The sequence below is a fragment of the Diceros bicornis genome, chromosome 26 (genome assembly GCF_020826845.1).
Source record: "Diceros bicornis minor isolate mBicDic1 chromosome 26, mDicBic1.mat.cur, whole genome shotgun sequence".
In the NCBI taxonomy this organism is placed as follows: domain Eukaryota; kingdom Metazoa; phylum Chordata; class Mammalia; order Perissodactyla; family Rhinocerotidae; genus Diceros; species Diceros bicornis.
Window position 1 is genome coordinate 29,697,971 of NC_080765.1, and position 22,092 is coordinate 29,720,062.

The window sequence follows — 22,092 nt, forward strand, 5'->3', positions numbered from 1 at the left end:
ACTGTCCTGTTCCACACTGAAGAGTAGGACAAATGGAAAACATTCATTTCCCTTTCAGGGTGACCCTTCTGGCCAACTATGGAAGTGATTTCGTAAGAAATGAGATACATGAGGAAGTGTTTTCCAAAACGTCTTTATTTAATACCATTATTCTAGGGGGTGAAGGCACAGAAATAACCAGATTATATCACCAGCAATGGAAGACTGGGGTAGAATACATATCATGACCACTTATGACAACTTTCTCTATAGTTTTGGTCTAAATTGTTAACATTTGTTGTTCTTGTTTGCTCAACAAATGAACCCCCATCCTTTGGGGGAGGTGGGAATCCATCATTGGATGAGTCTGAGTGGAAGACAGGGCCCCACCTTACACCATAGAAGCTTAAAATGTCAGGTATCCCTTCTTCCCACCCTGTGATGTGAGCACATCACCTCAGCTTCATCATTAGATGCTCCTGTCTGGGACTGAGAATTAGGAGCAAATGTGTAAAGAAGTAGCACCTGCTTAGAATTCATCCCACCAATAGCAGCACCATCCTGAATCCAGTATCAGCAGCTTTGCATCCACTCCAGAAGTAGCAGAAGTGGCAAACATTCCAGAACACCGATCCTGGTTCCAGCATCCTAGCTCCCCTAACCATCTTAGCACCTGTTCCTCTAGCCTTCCCTATAATTCTGTCAGCTTCCCAAAGGCTTCCAATAAATTCCTTTTCAGCCTAAATTTGCCGGAATATGTTTCATTATTACTACTCACAATCAAGAATGTTGGCTTCTGTAAGTGTTTCACACTGCTTTCTCTGTGGTCTTTTTATCCATAATCTCAGCAACTATCATGTTAATATATTATCTTTTTAAATCATTGAAAAGATGTCACTTTTGAATAATGTCTTCAGGAGGAGCAAGTGCTCCCCATACTCACCCTCAACTACTACTCAGGTACAAAGCTATTGCCGGATTTGGGTTTCTACAAATCCTAAAAGAGGTCTGAACTGAGAGAATGTAAAAGAGGCACTGAGCTGAGAGTCCATGATCTTTGGTTCTAACCCCAGATCTACCACTATTTCCAAAATTTTGTCATCATCTTATTTTTTGCTTCCACCTATATATTCAGCACAGTCTTTACTTTTCAGAAGGTCATTGGTGGTGATTGCATAGCATAGATTTCCGGGGGTCTTCAGTTGATTGTGAAGAACAGTCTCATTACACTGGCATTGCCGTGGTGTTAGGAGGCATAAAGAGAGTTGGCTGCAACTCTGTTTTATTTTTCTTTTCATCCTCAGTGCCTAGCATAGTGCCCAGTCCATAGTAGGTGCTCAAAAAATGTCTTTGAATTGCGCTCAACCCAAAAAGTGGTCAATAAAGGAAAAAGGTTAAGACTCATGCTGTTAAGAAGGAAAGTACACTCAAGTCCCGATCCCAATAAATCATGCTAGAGGAGCTAGAAAAGGGCATTGATCTCCCCTAGAATCTCTCTCTTTTCTACTGGCTGAATTTCAGTTGTCCATACATTGCCCTTTGTCATTAGGACCTTAGAAGTTAGCATACAGATAAGAGGTCAGATACATAGTTTGAGCCCCAAGCATATTTGAGTCCTCCATGCAGGAAGTACAAATCAGGAGGCGAACTTGAAAAACCAACTTATTATGTTTCATGCTTGCTGACTACCCCAGGAGCATCCCTATTAGGTGAGAAAAATATGCAAACCTCCAACCCCAGTCTAGATGATAGAATTATATAAATTGCCCCCTTATCCTGTGGCAGCTGCAGATGACACTTCCACTTATTTCCTCCTGAACCAGGCCTTTACTCCAGCTCTAAATAACTCAGCCTTTGTTTATTTTTAATTTTTTCTTCATGACTACCTCATTATTTCATTAAGAGAGAGATTTCTTTGGCAATGCTGGAAACATGTTTGTATAAAGTTTCAACTCATGAACTTTCACCTCCTTAGGTTACCAGTCATGGTCAGTGGACTAATGTCTATCATTGGGGACCAAGGGCTCTGTGACGTGGCTTGTAAACCGCGTCTTCTGGCTCTCGTATGCCTGAGTGTTTTCTAAGAGGAGGAATGTTGGCGTTATGGAATGGGGCACTTGACACCTTGTAGAGTGGATGAAGGTGCTCTGAGGAATTTGACTTTTATTCTGATTAACCTATTTGCTTCCCATATTCAGAAGGGCTTATAGCCCAGCAAGGAAGGAATGGTGTAAGACATCCTAAATTCCCTTTTTCTTTCTCTTCCTAACCTTCAACGTTACCACCATTTAATTTCTACTTGTATGTTCAGTACAGAATCCATCCTGGTCCCGAACACGGTAGGAGACACTCTTAGATACTCTTCCTGTTCTGACCTCGCTATCCATCCAGGGTTTCCTGCCTTATTCTCTGGCTACCCAGCCTCTTCAGGTAATAGATGTCCTGGCACTGAACCCCGGCCTCCTGATGACTTGATTTCTCAGTACCTGCCACCTTCAGAGTCGGTATCGTGTAGGATTAAGAGCCCAAATTCTAAAGTCAAACCAAGTGCAAATTCCATTTCTGCCATGTCCTGGCTGTGGGACTCTGAGCAAGTTATCTAAGCCAAGTTTCCTCATTACCTAAAAAAAAAAAAATTGTAAATGGAGATAATAACAATACACACATCATGGGTTATTGACAAAATTCATGAAGATCGGGCATGACAAATGCTAAGCTCATAGTCACCATTCAATCAATGTGAACTTAGAAACAGCTAGTTTGGGGCTCAGCTGTGACTAATGGAAGCCTAGTTTTTTGGTACTAGTATCCATTCCCCAATCCAATCTCCTAAACTCTTTGTCTCCTAACCTCTTATCTCTATGGCTCTTTCTTTAATTTTTTTTTATTTTGTGTGTGTGTGCGAGGAAGATCAGCCCTGAGCTAACATCCATGCCAATCCTCCTCTTTGTGCTGAGGAAGACTGGCCCTGAGCTAACATCCACGCCCATCTTCCTCTACTTATGTGGGACGCCGCCACAGCATGGCCTGACAAGCAGTGTGTCGATGCACGCCCGGGATCCAAACCCGGGGCGCCAGCAGCAGGGCACGCGAACTTAACCACTACGCCACGGGTCCGGGCCCTCTATGGCTCTTTTATATGTATGATTTGTTGAAAGCTAAATTTAATCCTTTTAGGAAGGAGGCTAGAAGGGAAATAAATGAAAAATAAAATATTATAGAGTAAAATAAGATAAACTACATAACACCTGCATGGCCTTATCTGTGACAACTGGTTCCTGCCTCACATTTGATTGAATGACACCCCAAGCCTTTCGCTGGCTTTGTATCCTCAGCTGACAGCACTTGTGTCACATTTGCACATTCATCAACCCACAAGCTACATAGGAAAGACGCCCAACAGCCTGATCCCGCAAAGTTAGGTTGGGACCTAACTTTGAAGCCATGTGAACTTGGGTCCATCCCTGAGAAGCCACATTTGGCCTGGCTCTTTGCTCCTACATGCCTCTTCACTCAGCCCTACTGGGCGTCCTGAACTCCTGATCCTGGCCTCCCCCAATTTGTTCCATCCACTGTTGCTGGATTCTCAGTTTTGACAGGTCTGCTTCTTTAAGGCAAACTTAGCATTTTGTGGACCTAGGTTCTTGAAGGCAAAAATGCATGATCCTTTTTCCCTGCAATTTTCTTCTCCAAATTTTTACACTATACATGCATGAGTCTTTCTCCTTAAAACTTTTCCTGATGTTTCATGAATACTTCCTTTCTAGTCCCTTGACATTTGGTGAAAAATGTACATTTAAATTTAACTGTTTTATTATTCAGTTCTACATCTTTGAGCACTTCTAGATCATCCTCCTGCTTCTTACTTCCCCTTTACTCAATGCTCCTAAGAATGAATCCCCAGCAGTGGAATCTCAGACTTGATAAGTTAGAAGTACTTCCATTTGCAACTCAAATCATACTATGAACTGCACATTCCACCAACATATAACACTAGCCTTTGGATAAAATACTAATGCAAGAATTAGTATTTTAATAAATTCAGTGGTGGTACGGTGTGTATGGAAGAGTCCAGGGTGACTCAGGTTTAGATCTTTCAGCACAGATGAGGCCTAAATAAGAATGATCTACATGAGTACTCAGGTTGAATAATTTATATTAAAAATTGGAGGGCCAGCCCCGTGGCTTAGCGGTTAAGCGTGCACACTCCGCTACTGGCGACCCGGGGTTCGGATCCCGGGTGCGCACTGACGCACTGCTTCTCCGGCCATGCTGAGGCCGCGTCCCACATACAGCAACTAGAAGGATGTGCAGCTATGACATACAACTATCTACTGGGGCTTTGGGGGAAAAATAAATAAATTAAAAAAAAAATTGGAGGGAAGTCAATGAGAATACAGCATTCACTGTATAGATTAACAGAGACAAATTGATTAAGAACATACTTTGAGTGTCAGACAGTCTTGGGTTTAAATACTGACTCCACCACTTTGCCAGCTCTCTGACCGTGGCCAAGTTAACTGCTCTAACCTTCATGTTCCTCATCCGTAAAATAGGAATAGCTACAATATACACCTTATAGATCATTGTGAATATTAAACAAGATAATTCATGCCAATCACACATAAAAATATCCAATAAATGTTAGCTGCTGCTGTTTTGTTATAGCTGTAGCTAATTGGAAGGTTTGATGGGGATAATTTTTATGAAATAAGAGTTGAAGTTAAGACCCAGGCTTTTTGTGTTGCTCAGTTTGCTTTGAAGTGTCTCCAGCCACACCTTATGATTCCCAGTACCCAAGGGATACCTTATTATATCTAAATGTGTTAATATGGAAAGATTTACAAGATATATTGGAAAATGGAAAAAAAATCAAAGTGAGGTATGTGTAGTATGAACCAATTCATGTTTTAAAAGGGAATATATAGTGCACATATATACACATACATACATGTGTGTATATTATATATATAAATGTATATATGTGTGTTTTAATCCTATATGTATATATCCTATGTGTATATCAAAATGATGCTTAGCAAGACTTCTACTATTTCTCCACATTTCTCAACTAAAGCCCAAAGCTAAGGATGAAGAGGCACTAAGTCTCTGCCCTTTCCATTCTACAAAGAACTGTCAACAAAGACTAAGCTAGGCGCCTCTCTCAGGTTTGCAAAAAGGTGGCTCAACTGGCCCTGCTCCCCTCAATACCACTCTCTTCTCAGCTTACATCAGAAGCCTGGGAGGGGAGAGAAGACAGTGCTGTCAGCCCCTTTGCTGAGAGGGACACCAAGGGAATCTCTCATAAAGGTTAGAAGTGCCTGGAAGAAGAGACTGGCATCATATTCCGGGGGTGATGTCCCCTTGGGCCTGGCTAAGTGAGGAAATGAGCCAGCAAGGGAAGTAGAGACAGATGGCAGGACACAGAGAGGGGGGTAGGGGTGGAGGCACAACAGAGGAGAGGCCTGCAGCCCAGGATAGGGTGTTCTAAAGATGTGTGAGTGAGTGTCTGGTGTGTCAGTAGCCTCCCAGAAGGTGCCTGGATTTGAACAGATAGACACACAGACCGGGGATTAACATCACATCCAGCATGGTAATCCTTTTACTCTAATCTCTTTTCCTTACCCCCCACAACAGATGATCTAGAGCTTAGAAGTGGGAGGGGGTAAAGTTGTCTGGGAGACAGACAAGACCACTTGTCTCTATCCCAGGTGCTGGAGTGGAAGGAGCAACAGGAGAGTGGAGAGCCCTCCTGTCCGCTGCAGGTTCCCAGAAGCACAGAGCAAGCCCATGCTGGAGAGAGTGGAACAGGTGCAATGTGCATTGAGTGTGAGATTAAAGTTTTTGAGTGGACAGACTTGTAATAACTGAAAATGATTGGGAAGTTGTGGGATCATCCCAAGAGGCCATTAAGTGATGGAAAAGGGATATTGAATACAGCACGGAGGAAAACAGAAAGTTGAAGAACTAGTTACATATACATATCCCACCCAGCCCCCTCCACACACACCCTCGCTTTGCAACACATTTGGTGACTACTTTACTCTTTATTTTATATCATTCTGTGGCTTTTATTTTATTTTTAGCCATATGCATGTATTCTTTTCATAAGTTAAAATAAAATATCACTTTCCTGATGTGGATACTCTCCAAAGTATTTCTCTCTCCTCCTAGATCCACAGCTGGGCTAATTCCTCAGTGCCCTGGAAGTGAGGGTGGGGCCACTGAAATGAGGGTGGAAGTGATGCTGGCTTCTAGGCCTAAATTCATATGAGACTCCCCACAAATGCTCTTCTCTCTGGTGCTCCCTTGCTCTGGCTCTTGCTCTCCTGCTTGTCAGCTGGTTGATTTCAGAGGATCTAACACAGGACTCTCAGGAGGCCTAGGTGAGAGCGAAGCCTGTGAGTGTAGGGAACCCAAGTCACTGCATGGAGGGGAGCCACCCAGGAAAGCTCATCAACCAAGAACTTCTGTGTTAGACTTAAGCCTCTGAGCTTTGAGTTTGTTTGTTTCTGCAGCATGGCCTAGCATATCTTGACTAACACACTGGGAATCTAGAGTTGTTCAGAATGTCTTTACTATTCTTGTTAGAGTCTTACTGACCATAAAGATTATGAACACTGTCCTGACAAATTAAGAGAACAGGCTGAAGAACAAATTAAGAGAACATAACAGAGTGAAGAGACCATGGGTTTTGAAGTCAGACCTGAGTAGAAAGCCCAGTTCTGTTGTTTTTTTGGTAGACTCAGAGGGAAATCGTGGACCAGTGGTCAGGCTTCTGTTTTCTTTCCAGAACACCATGAAATGCCTCTTACTCTCTCCTTACAAAGCGCATATGGAATAGAATTAAAGTTCGTCTATCTATAAGTAGCTTACAAAATGGTTGAGACGGATCTAAAAAGCTTTGTGCTTTTTCCTGCAGAACTGTTTACGAAAATGTTTTTATTTTTGAAGTTGCTTTTTTTATTATTGTTTAAATTATTTTCAGGAAATATTCATAACTTTAGACTATTTTACATTTTGACAAAAGATTTAGCCAACTTTGGCTGGTGCTGCTGAGACAGGAATCCAGGAGACATTGAGAGAATGTTCCAGGTATCTTTTTTCCTCTTTTGACTGAATTATGCCAGTTCCATAAAACACTGCCCCACCCCCCCCCCCACCCTCCCACCCCCCCAGCTCTCTGCAAGTGATGGAAGAGCTCAGTGGGGCTCAGAGAAGGCCTGCCATTCCCTCTGCTTCTGTACACCAGAGTTGGTCTATGTAGGAGCCTGGGGTTCTTGGGAAGAATATGAATGGAAAGATGAGGTCTAATCACATGTCAGTTATATCACCTTGCCTTTTCCCCCTTTCCCCTTCCCTTGGAAGCTTTATGGGTAGGGAGAAATCAAGGTTAAGGGCTATTTTGACATGTTTATTGTCAAAATCTTTGCTTCAGTCAGTTTGATTCTAGGTATAATCAAACAACTTGATGTTAAAGCAGAAGGGCATTACCCTTCCAACAGAGGCACTTTCAAGCTGTGTGACTTATAACAAGGTTATTTTCTCTCTCCTAGCCTTTGTTTCCTCATATTTAAAAAATGGGCATAGTTCTACTTACCTTATAGAGCTGCTGTGAGAAATAAATGATATGAGTATATAAAACACCTGGCGTATGGAAAACATTCAAGAAGTGGTACTTCTCTTCCACTCCATGTAAAGGATGGTTCCAACTCCAATCCCTCTTTACTTTTTGTTGTTGTCTTACGATGAGAGATAGTAGTTAGAGGAAAGGTATGTTAAAAGAATCTCTCAAAAGCCTGGTCTTGGCTGGGAAGTACACCTACTTATTCAGGGTTTTCTTAAGACAGGTGCGTACAAGGATGATTCTAATAGCTTAGCTCAGAATCCTCCGGTAGGTCTCCTTTCAAATAATCTTAGAAGAAGACTCAAGTACACTGGGTTACTCTCTAGGATTAAACCTGGGGTGAGCATCAGGATTACCCTTCAGTTGAGTGCTGGAGAAGAAAACTAGATTTGTTTCCAGAGAAAATGGGGATCCCCAGGAAATAATGGATACAGATAATGATTATCAATAGCAGCATTTGGCGATGGAACCTTATAATGGATGGATCAGGCTGATGCTTTAACATCACAAAAGGAGAGCCAACTACATATCATGTTTCCCCAGATGTCATGCAACAGGAATTACTCAATATTATTTATGCAATCTTTTTGCTAAAAATTGATCCAGCCTCTAGATCTATCAGTTTACAGAAAATAAAGGGACAGAAAAACACATCAAATTTAACCATAGGGTTGAATTAGAAAAATCCAGAATTTTGGAAACTCTTCAGGACAATACCCTATTTTCTACAACAAATTCCAAAGAAAAAGATAAGGGAGATGGAATTTATAGATTAAAAAAAACCCTTAAGATATGTATCAATAAAATGCAATGTGTGGGCCTTGTTTGGACTCTGAGTTGAAAACAAACCAACTGTAAAACACAATTTTATGAGTCAATCTGGAAAATGTGAAATTTTTGAATGATATTAAGAATATTTAACGATGATAATAAAGGACTGTTGTAGTTTCTTCAAGTGTGATAATGGTATTGTCATTAGGTTTAAAAAGAGTCCTTATAGAGATACATAAGGAAGTATTTATGAATTAAATGATATTGTCGGGGGAAGAGGGAGAATCTCCCTCTGCCCTTTCCCTTAAGGTTCTTCTGGCTGGCCAAATAATCAACAAGACAGGTTAGCAGGAGAAAATAATACCAAGTTTAATAACATGTATACATGGGAGAAAGCAGGGACACTGCGTTTCTCCACACAATAGCAGAAATTCTCGTCTTAAATATCATTTTCAGCCAATGACAAAGGAGGATTTTGGGGGTGGGGGAGTCAGTTACAGGAGATTACCACTAAAGCACAGTAAACAAGAGTAAGGTTTATTATACAGCCCCAAGGTCTCATCTTCCACATTGATAAGTTACTAGAAATGAGCTCACCCCCCCTTTTTCTCAATACAGAGAGGGAGATACCTTTACAAATGGAGACTTCCCTTGTAAATGATTGTCTGACAACTCCTCGCAGGGCCATCCAAAGAATGTGGCCAGAGAGACAGGACTCCCGATAAGATGGGCTTGTTGGTGCCTTTTCTATTGTAACCTCTATCCTAAATTATCTTTTATAGCAGTCATGATAATAACCCCTTCCTAAAACAGATTTTTTTTGGTTTTAAATTCTTTAGGCAGTTTGGGAGGGGAAACTCAAATATTTTTCCTGAGCTCTCTGAGTCCTTATTGTCTTCAGCTCGAAATAATCCGCATACCAGAGTGGTGCTTCCTGGGGCCGCTTGCCCTGAGCACCATCAATATGATACTTAGGTTTCTTTCATAGTAAAGAAAGGAGAGGGAAGAGTGGGTGGGGATATAAATGAGACAAGATTTCCCATGTGTTGACGATTGTTGGAGCTGAGTGATGGATACATGAGAGTTTGTTACACTATTCTAACTATCTGCATATATGTTCAAAATTTTTCCATAATGAGAGAGAAAGAGAGAGAGAGACAGAGATGGAGAGACAGCGTGACAGAGAATAAAGAAGTAAAGGCTACAGGTATAGATAGCTAGTTAGAGAAATTTGGCTGTAAAAAGAAGAGGAATGAAGAAATGGACGAGGACAAATGGCCTAAGATATTTTGTTTTAATTTGGAAGATATTACCATGTGTTTGTGGCTGACTATTTTTCTCTACTACAACTCCTAGTCCAAAAACGAGCAAGAAATTGATGCAGGAGAGGGGGGCGGGTAAGTGAAGGAGTAATGTCCTTGAGTAGGGGAGAGTGGATGCTGTGAAGTGCACAGTGGAGAGATTGGCGCAAGCTAGTCTAGGGGAGGAAGACAATTGCTCTACCCTCCAGGTCCTGCTGGCTAGTCTAAGAATTAAGTTGACATGAGACAGAATAACAAGAGAAAATCAAACAAAGCTTTATATCATGTATACAAAGGAGAAACCCAGAAAAACAGTATCTTGCCAGAATGGCTGAGGTTGCCACCTTAAATACCATTTTCAGCTAAAGACAAAGGAGGATGTTGGGGGTAGTGGTTTAGGACTTCAAGGGGAAGGAAGGCAATTTACACGGAGATGGAAATGCAAATGGGCCAACTGTAGACAATGTGACCTGAGAGACACATTTTACATTACACTACAGTTAACTTATGGTGTTAGCTCCTTCCTGGAACAGGGATTCTATCTCAAATTCTTTTAGGCAGTTAGGGGAGAAGGTCAGAGTTTCTTTCAGAGTCTTTTGTTCTTAAAAATAATCAAGCAAAAGAGGCACATTTTGGGGTGGCCAATTTTTATCCCCCACACTAGGAAGTTAGAGAACTCATTCATCATCACTGGAAGGACTGCAGGGGGTATGGGCAGAGTTGCAGTTTTGGTTGACTAAGTGGTAGGCGGCTGAGGACATTCTGTTCTAGCCACTTATAAATCTCAGTGCGACATAAGAGGGAGGAAGGAGAGATGGAGGTTTAAAGAAATAGCGGAAAATGTGAACTGGTTGTATCCAACTACTATAGAAATGTAGCGGGGTTGCCGCGCAGTGAGGAGGGCCCACTTGGATTTTTTAAGGCCATCAGCAAGTAACATCAACATCCTAAGTGCATTTCTCCAGAACCATGTTAACCTATTCACGTGCAGGCACAAAATAGGCAGAGAGCTGTCTGGAGCTTTGCAGAGAGCTGGGTTTTGCAAGATGAGTATTGTGAGGGAGAGCAGTGCAAATGAGCTGAGTAGTACATAGAATCCAAGATGGGCAAGAGATAAGTGAGGGTATAAAAGAAGTGATGTTCAAGTGCATGGACTGAAGATTTTAGTGGGGCCCAGGAATTACTGTGATAAAGCTACTAAAGGGGAGTGAACTGGCAACACAGGAGGAATTAGTCAAAAAATGGGCTGTTCAAACAGATTTTGGAGGTAGTACTGTTGGTGGTAATGAGAAGGTGTGGGGTATGATCATGAGAATGAGGGACTGAGGTTAGGTAGGAACAAGGGCATTGGCAGAGATGAGATCGAGGAAATGAAACACCAGGGTATTGAATGGATCATTCACCTGAAGACTGAAGTCACCAAGAGTGATGGCAGAAATTATAGCAGAGAAAGACGGTAAACCAGCATAACAGAAGAAAGAATCTGCAGAACGATAGGACACATTGTGTCCCGGTAAGATCTGATATAGAACTAACACCACCAAAACATCTCTGGCTGAAGTTAATTAATTTTATGAATAAAGAATGAATTACGTAAACACCCAGGCAGAATAAGTAAGGCACTACAATACTGCATTTCAATTCCATTCTGACACTAACTGTGCGGGCTTAGTGTCAGACCCCATAGCTTTAAGGGCACAGTTCCAGCAACTCTGCCCTTACTTCAGATGCTAGCTGCAAGTTCGGGGGTCCCCAGGCCACCCATACCTCTGACAAACTGACTACAAAATCAGAAGGTCCGTCAATCCCCTCATGTTCATTAATTCACTAGAACAACTCACAGAACTCAGAAAAGTGCTATACCTAGGATTTCAGTTTTATTATAAAGGATATTGATCAGGACCACCCAAACGAAAAGACACATAGGGTAAGGTCTGGGAGGGTCTCAAATGCAGAGCTTCCATGCCATCTCCCTGTGGAATCAGGTCATGTCACCCTCCTGGCACATGTATGTGTTCACTGACCAGGAAGCTTCACCAAGTTTTTATTGGGGTTTCATTATGTAGGCATGATTGATTGAATCATTAACCATATGACTCAACTCCATCTCCAGTCCCCTTCCCTCCCCAGAGGTTGGGCTGGCTTCAGAGCTCCAACTCTCTAATCACATGGTTGATCTTTCTGGTGACCAGACCCCTCATTGGGAGTCATCTTGCTAGCATAAAGTCAGCTGTGACTTAAGGGGTTCATGAATAAGAAAAGCACTCCTATTACTCAGGAAATTCCAAGGATTTAGAGTCTCCAAGGACTTAGGAACCAGAGACAAAGGCCAAATCTTTTATTATACAACAGGCACATAGCAAAAGAAATTAACTTAGTTGACCTTTAGCTTCTCCAAAGTAATATTTAATGCCAGATGACAGTGGAACAAGCTCTACAGTTTTCTGAGGGAAAGAAAATTTAACACAAGAAACTTACACCCAGCCAAGTTGTTCTCCATATAAACTCAATAAACAGACATTATCATCTAAGGGAGGGAATACAGTCATTATAAGCACTTGTGAAGAAACAAAAAATCTACTAGATGTTAAATTCAGCTATCAGGGCCGGCCCCGTGGCTTAGTGGTTAAGTGCGTGTGCTCCGCTGCTGGCGGCCCGGGTTCAGATCCCGGGCGCGCACTGACGCACCGCTTCTCCGGCCATGCTGAGGCCGCGTCCCACATACAGCAACTAGAAGGATGTGCAGCTATGACATACAACTATCTACTGGGGCTTTGGGGGAAAAAATAAAATAAATTAAAAAATTCAGCTAACAAAGAAAAACAGTAAAGAATACAAGGAAGGAAAAGCTGTGTGAAAAAGACTACTGGTGAGTATTGTATCCGCTTATATATAGATCTGGGTTTCTCAGCCTCAGCACTTGTTGCATTTTGGGCTGGATAATTAATTCTTTGTGGCAGAGGCTGTTTTGTGCATTGCGAGATGTTTAGCAGCATCCCTGGTCTCCATCCACTAGATGCCAATAGTACCGAAGACACCAGCCCTGATATCAGTTCCCCTACATTAAACCCAGAATATATGGGGTTAAAACCAAAAGCACTCCTCCTTTTTCGGTTCTTCTCTAAAGATGCTAATTACCAGTTCTTGAGCTTTGTTTCGGGGAAACTGATATCAAGAAAATTTCAAGAGGCTAAAGCTTCTCAGACCTCAACTCCTTGGCTTCCTGGTGCCAGAGTCCACCATCCACCAGACAACCAAGGACACCTGCAGATTCCCTTGTCTCGCCATGCTCCTCTCTGCCAGCAGCCTCACAAGGTCAAATGCAGGCTAGTGGGAAAGCGCCAACTAGCAAGGCCACAGGCTCCCTGTTCCTACAAGCAGCCAAATTCCTCACAACCTTGAAAACCCCTTGCCTCCCACCTTTCAGGGAGATGGCACAAATTTGAGAACTCTCATCTCCCAGCTGACGTCACCCAAAATAAAACCTCTTTCTTTGCCACAAGCCTGGCATTCCAGTTTTATTTGGCCCCTCTCCTGTGGTGGGTAAAGAACCTGGGTATGTATCCAGTAACAATTTGGCGAGTCAGCCAGGAGGCTCTTTGCCCATAGCTCCCAGGCCCCAGGCTGATTAGAATTTCCTGGGAAGCAGTCCAGCAGCTGCCTAGGTGATTTGCCCTAGGGACTACTCGCAGTACTTTCCATCTGACCCAGCACGGCTGACGCTAGGTACATTTTCTTTTGGCAAGGAAACAGGCTCTAAAATTGTTTGTTTGTTTGTTTGTTTTTGCTTCTGGTGTCGACAGACTCAATCTGGAGTAGGGTAAGTCATCTCAGGTGCACACCAAGAACTTCTTTCCCCTCCACCTGGGGTCCTGTCTCTTTAAGAGGCAGGGCCATCTGGTTAATAAGGTGCCCTACTGGACTGGTAATAGTTGTAGGACTTTTACCCAGAATCTGTTGGGTGCACCTGTCTGTTCTGTTTGTGATCCTCTCTGGCTATCTGTTCTGTTTGGGATCCCGTCTGGCTGGCTGTTCTGTATGTTTGCAATTCTGAAATGGGGGGAACTCCATCTGTCCCCAAGAAAAGCCCTCTGGGCCACCTCTTGGCTAAATAGGCTGTAGTCAGCTATGAGCCCATGTCCAAGAAGAAGATGGTTTTCTTTTGTAACACCACATGGCCACAATATTCTTTCGACTCCGGAGGAAAAAATGGCCAAACAGTGGATCCTTAAGTTGGAAAAGTTTTAGAGAGCTCTCATCATAAATAGCTGTTTTATTGGTACCTATGAAAACACCAAATTAAAAGGAAAATACAATGAGTCGTCTTAAGAACTTAATTAAACTTGGTGTTTCAGCTTCCTTTCATGGTCTTACAGATGCTAATGAAGGCATTCAGTTAACAGAGGAGTGAAGAGAAGCTGGGAGAGAAAAAAGGCGCTCCTCTCAACAAGGTGGTAATTTTTAGAGGAGTTAAAAAATAATAATAAGGTAAATAAGACAGTAGATTAAATCAGACAAATATTAAAGGAAGAAAAACAAAGAAAAATCAAAAAGGGAGGAGTCACAGGACTCATCTCAGCAGGATGGAAATCTAGTTATTAAAGAGAAAAATGGGATAAATGGAACAGACATGAAAGAAATTAAAACAAAGGTTTTAATAAAACACTGCCTGAGGTTGAATGGGACTGGGCCCCCAACATTAAATGACCTCAGAGAAGCCTGTTCTATTCACGCCAGTTTGAAAAAATTTAAAAAGCCACAAGGCAGAAATCACAATAAGAAACCTGACCAACAATTGTTTGGGGCAACAGTTAGGCTGCTCAGGTTGATAAGACTATAAAGATTAAAGTGTTTAAGATAATATTATATAAAGAGGTTATGTCAACTTTGTCTGGATGTATTTTTTTGGAAATGAATGTTATGTCTGGCTGGGAATGCTTCCCCTACACAGTACTGTAATGCTGAAACTTGCTAATGGAATCCTAACAAAAGTTGTAACTAGAGATATGAGTTGATAAAATTAAGATGAAGTTTTATAAAAATTAGTATATTTAAAAATGGACTTTATGTGAAGTGATTGCATCTCCGCCTGATTGTATTATAGATTGCATTATGGAGATAAACATCATGTCTCACTGGGGAATATTTCCCCTGCCTGATATTGTAAGAGCATATAAATCCACCCTTCAGGCAATGTTAATTAATTTATTTATTTTTTGTGTGAGGAAGATCAGCCCTGAGCTAACATCCGTGCTAATCCTCCTCTCTTTCCTGAGGCAGACTGGCTCTGAGCTAACATCTATTGCCAATCCTCCTCCTTTTCTTTTTCCCCAAAGCCCTAGTAGATAGTTGTACGTCATAGCTGCACATCCTTCTAGTTGCTGTATGTGGGACGCGGCCTCAGCATGGCCGGAGAAGCAGTGCATCGGTGCGCGCCCGGGATCCGAACCCGGGCTGCCAGTAGTGGAGTGCGTGCACTTAACTGCTAAGCCACGGGGCCCGGGCCCAGGCAATGTTAATTAAACATGCTAAAGGAGATCTCACTTTAAAATGGCCAAAATGGGGCAATTTCAGTTTACCCAAACTGATGTCTTTACATAAGCAATTGGAAAAAGCCAGCTACAGAGTTAAATAACCAACGGGAAGCCTATTTTAATTTTTTGAGGCTTCTAAATGAAATCAGGAATACTGTACTGCCTCTTAAAAGAAAATAATTAAATAATTAAACATGCTAGCAGCTGAAACCAAATCTGCTGCTCCTTTCTTCTCTGTTACTAAACTTCCCCACTTCAACTCCCCCAAAATTCATGATCTAAAATTAAGCAAGTGAAAATAAGTAAACTTTTGAGATAATTTAGAATTGTAATGGCCATTCTGGGGAACTTCTGTTTCAGATGAGTCCACCTTAAGGTCACCCTTAAAAGAGAGGATTCAAAACCTCTCACGATGGAATGCAATCTTTGATTAATATACAGAAACTTCTAAAAGACAGTTATTTCAAAAACAGCTGTAAAAAGGCCTTACAGCAAAAGGAAAGAATCTTTAGTAAATATTTTTGGCCATCTGAGCAGATCCACCTGCTAGAAAAATAATTTGACTCTAACTGTTCTTTTGAGTTTTGTACCTGAGACCTGGCTAAAATTTTAAAAATCTCTGTTTGTGTTTATCTGTTTCTATGTATATTTGTCTGCCTCCGGATGGTATAGTTTCTAAAGGCACTCTATTTAATTGGCTTGGAGTAAACACTTTTATAAATTATTTCCAAATGTAATAGAAACTAGCCCAGGTGTCTTTCAAGTTAACATGTGTAGGGGGAAGAGGGAGAATCACCCTCTGCCCTTTTCCTTAAGGTTCTTCTGGCTGGCCAAATAATCAACAAGACAGGTTAGCAGGAGAAAATAATACCAAGTTTAATAACATGTATACATGGGAGAAACTCAGAAATGAGCAACTCTTCCCTCTGTCTAAGCAGCTTGCTTAAGTATTGCAGCTAAAGGCGAGGAGCGTGTTGGGGGTGGGTAGTGGCCTGGGACTTCAGAGGGCAGAAGGACAATTCTTTTCAGGGTCATCTATTGATAATTTGGTCAGGGAGAGATAGAGTTTTTTGATAAAAGGGGCTTGGTGCCCCTCCCATTGCAACATCTATTTTACATTACCTTTATAGCCATCATGATAGAAGATCTGTTCCAGGAATGAGCCACCATGCCAGATTCTCTAGGCAGTTAGTGGGGGAGGTCAAATATCCTTATTGTCTTCAGCTCGAAATAATCCGCATACCAGAGTGGTGCTTCCTGGGGCAGCTTGCCCTGAGCACCATCAGTTCCCTCCTCTGAAACTTCCCTAGAAGTTTCACATATTAAAAGCTGAGTTGGTGACTGTGGAGAGAGAAATCGTGTTAGTATCCGAGTGATAAGAAGTCTGCAAAGGGAGAAAAGAACGTAGATTAGAATGAGGATGAACAGGCAGAAAAGAACAAATCGGAGCACATTTCCCCACACTCCATTAAATCAGTCCCCCAATCCTGGAAATAAGTCAGTCCAATAAAATGTGTTAGCTTCGTTTATCTGATGAAAAATGTCAATCTTCTCTTTTAATAGATTTAAGTTAGATATTACTTGACCTGTTTGATTCACATAAAAGCAACATTTTTCTCCAATGATTGCACATGCTCCTCCTTGCTGGGCAGTGAGCACATCCAGAGCACGTCGATTTTGGAGCACCACAGATGCTAGGCTGTTAATCTCTGACTGGAGTATGTTCAAGGTTTGCATGGTGGTGTTGAACTCTTGCTCCATTACCATAGAGAGACTTAATATTGCCTTTTCCAACTCATAATCTCCAAAGCTGGGGAATAGGACTCTCAAGGCTGAAAAGAACTTGGAGTTGTGATACACAAATGGATTTTCCACGATTTCTCGACTGGCACGTTTATGTGGCACAATCTTATGAACAAACGAACCCAAGTTTGTAATTTGGCTAGCACTTAAGGTGGAGTGTTTGGTGACAGAAGGAGCCAGGTATCCAAGTCCGCATCGTCCTGACCAATTAGGTGGGACTCCTTTATACACTTTGTTGCCGCATAAAATGAAAAGACCAGTGTAGTTTAAAGACAAGGTTAGAATTGAGTCTGTAGTTCCCAGGATCTGGACTATTTCATGATCTGTGCCACTTGCACTGTTACTACTTAAACATCTCCATTTCCCATGAGCTCCTATCAGTCTGCGAGAACAGAATAGATTGCGGAATAGCTGGTACAGAAGGCCTGCAGTCTGATTTTGGCAGCTATAAAGCCTGGTCTTGTCACCTGACCAGGTGAGTCCAGATTTTTGATCCACCCATATATAGTCTGTGGCATTGGGCAGTCTAACCATGCGGATAGCTGCGATACCCCAAGTTGCACACGGGTGGCTCGTAGGCCATCCAGAGCACTTGGTGATTTGGCAAATGTTTGTGCCAGAGGGAGTAGTGATAGAGTCACTTACAATTCCCTTGAGAGTTCTGAAGATGCCACCTGCGGAATCAAACCACAGAGTTTGACTGCAATATTGTCTCGGTATGTCACCCAGGAAAGGTCCAGCGCCATGTTTACTTTCAATGCAGAGGGAAAAACTTTCACCTATTGCTTGTACTTGGGCAAGGGACAGTCCTTGACCTTCTAAGTAGTCTTTCTGGGGCCCAAGTGACTCACCAGGAGAAGAAGCAGAGTGAAGTTTCCCTTGTTGCAGATACCATACTCTGTTATTCATCCATTTTCCGTACTTAGTCTACCAGGTGTTCATATCAGCAGGAACAAAGACTAGTTCAGGTTCTTTTGCACTATCTAGCTGTTGACATAACCAACAGTCAGACTGATTAGTTAGCGTGGCTAGGGCTTGGTAAACTGGCATAAGGGGGTGTTTGGTCTGTGCCCGACCTGTTGAAAAGGAGAGGGTTAGTAAAAGCAAGACACAGATCGGAAAAGAGCCCATAGCGGAGACTTAGAGAGGGGAAGAGGGACAGATAGAGACCAGCACTCTCCAGTCAGCTTTCTAATAAATGATTAAAAAAATATATATATATATATCTCCACTAATAGTTTGTGTGTGTGAGTGTGTATATATACAGGGAGTTTTGAAGCAAGGGGGAGGAAATGGGTCAAAGTAGGTTTTCTCGATCTGTGATCTTGGGAAAAGCTGTCTACTTCGTGATGTCGGCTGCTTCTGGGGCCTGGGTTTTGGCCCTCAAAATCCTTAGTTTAAGGTCACCTGTGGGGATTATCTCCCAGTTGTCTTGAGAGTGATGTTCTGGGTCTATTTTGGCGTGGCTCGCATGGATCCAGGAAGATTTTTCCTTTATTTTGATGGCAGTGCAGGTCGTCAGTAAGACTTCATAAGGTCCTTCCCAGCGAGGTGACAGTGCGTGTTTTCTTCTAAAGACCTTGATGTACACCCGGTCTCCTGGTGGAAAGGGATGGCAAGGTGTCAGAAGGTGGTGGCCATGCCTCTTTTACCTGTTGACGATATGCTTCAAGTATACTAGTTAATTTTTGTATATAACAAGTCATAGCATCAAATTGTTCACTTAAGTTCCCATAATATTCATTTAATCCAGGAATTGAAGGTTTAGAGACGCCAGTAGGCATCGGACGTCCAAAAACTATTTCAAAAGGAGTCAGTCCATGCCTTCTATTTGGAGTATTTTGAATCTTCATAAGGGCCAAGGGCAGAGCCTCTGGCCATTTAAGTCTAGTTTCTTGACAGATTTTTCCTAGAGTTCTTTTTATATCTAGATTTTTACGTTCCACTTGCCCTGATGACTGAGGGTGATATGGGGTATGAAATTTTAATGAATACCCCAGAGTTTTTGCAAGCAAGTGGTTTATCTCTGCTGTAAAATGAGTTCCTTGGTCTGATTCAATCCATAAAGGAATGCCAAAGCAAGGAATAACTTCAGTTATTAATTTCTTTACCACTGTTGTGGCATCTGCATGTCTGGTCGGATAGCATTCAGTCCATCCACTAAACATGCAGACAATAACCAAACAGTGAGAGTAACCTAAAGCTGAAGGCAAGTCTATAAAATCCATTTGGAGTGCCGCAAAAGGCAGCGTGGGCCTGGGAGGACTTCCTGGATCACACTGATTTCTCCCAGAGACTTGGTAAGATTTGCAAGTTGTGCACTGGGAGGTGATTTGGTCAGAAATTTTATGGATGCCAGGGCAAAACCAATTGTCTTTTAGTTCCTTAACTATCCCCCGTTTGCACACATGTCCCATTTGGTGGGAGATAAGTGCAAGCCAAAAAGTCAAAAGAAAAGGAGCTACTGGAAGTCCATTTGGTCCACTGTATAATCCATCTGATAATTGTTTGGCACCCTTTTGTATCCAATTGTCTTTTTCAGATTGTGGGGTATTTGCCTGATAGTTAATAACATCAGTCAGGGATAAAGGCAGGTTTAAGAATTGGGTGGAAAACGGATAAGGGGGTCCATAGTGAGCTGCATGTTTAGCAGCTCTGTCAGCCCTGTCATTCCCTAAAGATATGACATCAGTCTCCTTAGTATGGGCTGAACAATGAACAATGGCAATTTTTGAAGGAAGGTGAATAGCTTGTAATAAGGCTGCAATTAAGTGTCCATTAGCAATAGGAGTTCCTGCAGAAGTTAAGAATCCACGGGATTTCCAAATTGTGCCAACAGCATGGCAGACTCCAAAAGCATATTTGTGTAAACGAAAGAAAAACAAGGTTAATGGTTAGAGCAAATTGTAAACCAGTTTTTGAGTTCAGAAGACAGCCAGTGAAGAATTTTAGATGTCAGGGTCAAAGTATCTTTTGCAGTTTAAAATGTCTCTGATGGTGTCGTCAGGTCATCTCTTAAGTTTATATCAAGTTCATCAGCTTCAGTTTGTAAGGCTTCAGGAAAAAGGGCAGGTTCAGTTCTCAGTGATTTCAAATGAAAATGATGGAAAAAATCAAAAACGTTAGTTTGGACATCTGTAGCCAGATATTTCAGGAGACTAGAAGAAATCAGGATCCAGTCCAGTCAACAGATATAAAACAAAAACCTCAAAAGACAACAAAACTAGGATCTAATATCCGCAAATTTATACTGAAATAGTTTTTACTGAAATATAATTTTTCTCTCTAAAATCACCCTCATTTTTATTAAGATAGCAAAATTAAAACTAGTTTGCAAAATAAGTCTAGTTCCAATAGAGTTGGCTCAATTATTTACATAAGTACAGCAAGAATAGCAGTTGATCACATAGGCTCTTTTAAATCTGCTTTGCTGGAACTTTTTATAAGGAATCTCACATTGAACTTTAAAGGTCTCTCGAGGCCAGGAAAGCCAAGCCAAGGATTTTGTCATCAGACTTTGCCTGCAATACCTATAAATTTGGGTGAATTCCTCTATTCCGAGGTTTCCCCAAAATATTTCAAGGTTCCTTGTACCTGCCAGATAAGTGACATTCTTTACTTATCCTGGTAAGTGCTGCTTGGAACATAAGGTACCAGGCCAATATTTCCACGTGGCTTTATTCCATAAAGTCCAATCTTCATTCCTCAAAAGCTGTATGGTTATATTGCAAATGTGATGTTCCAGTCACAACCTTGGTAATAGAACCAGTGTTTCCAATTGCGTCCTGTTATAAGGAGAGCAGATTCTTATTGAACTTATGCAAATAACTATATTGCCATGAAAACAACAATACTCACTTACTAAGAGTTTCTAAATTCGAGGGATCAGGTAGAGAGAAAAAGATAAATATTTCAATTTTACTTACAAAAGTATCATTTACCAAATTGCTATAAGTCATAGCTAGCTCAGGAGAAAAGAGAAAAAGTTTTCCTTAAATCTGAAAAAAACAAAACATTAAAAATTCAACAATACTTCAAACGAAAAATCATAAAAATTATAATCATCCTTATCAGTTCATTCAGTCCTGTATAATCCATTTTTGATCCCAATCTTTTTGTTAGCAGCTTCATGAAGTCAGTTTCTCCATCAGATTTCTGTAATTTTTTTTTTACCAAGTTCAGTTTTATGATCAGAAAGTTTGTCAGAAACCTGTATTCCAGTGTAAATATCAGAGTCCTTTCCATGAATTTTTCTGAAGTTGAAACATATTTTGCAAAAGCATTAGAGCAAAGAAATAAGTCTGTAAACAACAAGACCTCAAAATGGCAATTGACAAGGAAATTTGGTTAATTTTGTGACATACAACACTTTAAAATAATAATAACCAGAATTATGACTGATAACCAGGACAGATCAGAATTTCAGTAATGTTATACAATTTTAAAACACCTATGTCAATAACATTTGCCCACATAATAGCACCTAAGCAGGCTTATCATCACTGGTCTGACAATGCTTTCCATGTAATTGAACATACTGAATAAGCCTAATAAGTTTAGTATCTTTCCCCTTATAGGAAGAGAGCAAATTTCTTTGAGAAGTTCCAGGGCCCTTTGAAAATTCTCAAAGAAATAAAAGTTAAAAAAAAAGACTTTAAGATATGAATTTTGGGGGAGCTTGTCAAAAATATAAACAGTCAAAGCAAACATAGCATTAACAGTCCAAAAAGCCTTAATAGAGAAACCTCAGTCTTTTGAACGTAGGAAATTATTTTAACAGGTTTTTTTTTCTCTGTCTTTTAGGTAGACTTACTCAAAGGGAAAGAAAAATCTTTTATAACCTCTTTATCAAGTTTAAGCAAATTATCCTTTTATGAGAAATTTCAATTTTGCACCAGCTTACTTCTGCTATTAAAACTCATTTACTTAATTAAATTCATTTCCATCTTAGCCAACTTGACCATGCAAAAACTCCTTTTCCAGAATTTCTCTTCCACAAAACTTCTATAACTTTCTTTTTACATTCAGAATTTGTCCCATGTCTTTCTTTTCCCTTCTAGTACTTGAGGACAAATTT